A 244-nucleotide genomic window follows, 5' to 3' on the forward strand; every position below is an offset into this window, starting at 1 on the left:
TCTTTATTTGAAATATCATCGTGTGATTCTCGACAAAAGTACAGTCATCTATCATCATCCCAAGAACCGCAATTTGGATTCTAAATCACAAGATGATTTGCATAAAGAGAATTCGAAAGCCAAGGTGACTGAATAAGAAAGAAGTGGGGGGAATGAGTGAGTTCATATGTCTTCGTCGTTGTTAAAAATGCAAAGACACAAACACGCAAATACATACTGGTTCTGTCTCTGTTTACCAGCTTGG

The 244-nt window shown here is 37.7% G+C and overlaps 1 protein-coding gene across 1 annotated transcript in view; it reads right to left on the reverse strand.

The window, feature by feature from the left end:
- LOC119594348 (mannose-binding protein C-like) overlaps positions 1–244 on the reverse strand; it is a gene marked incomplete at its 3' end in the record, with an annotated part of 3,967 nt that overhangs the window by 2,556 nt on the left and 1,167 nt on the right.

The sequence above is a fragment of the Penaeus monodon genome, chromosome 33 (genome assembly GCF_015228065.2).
Source record: "Penaeus monodon isolate SGIC_2016 chromosome 33, NSTDA_Pmon_1, whole genome shotgun sequence".
NCBI classification, from domain to species: domain Eukaryota; kingdom Metazoa; phylum Arthropoda; class Malacostraca; order Decapoda; family Penaeidae; genus Penaeus; species Penaeus monodon.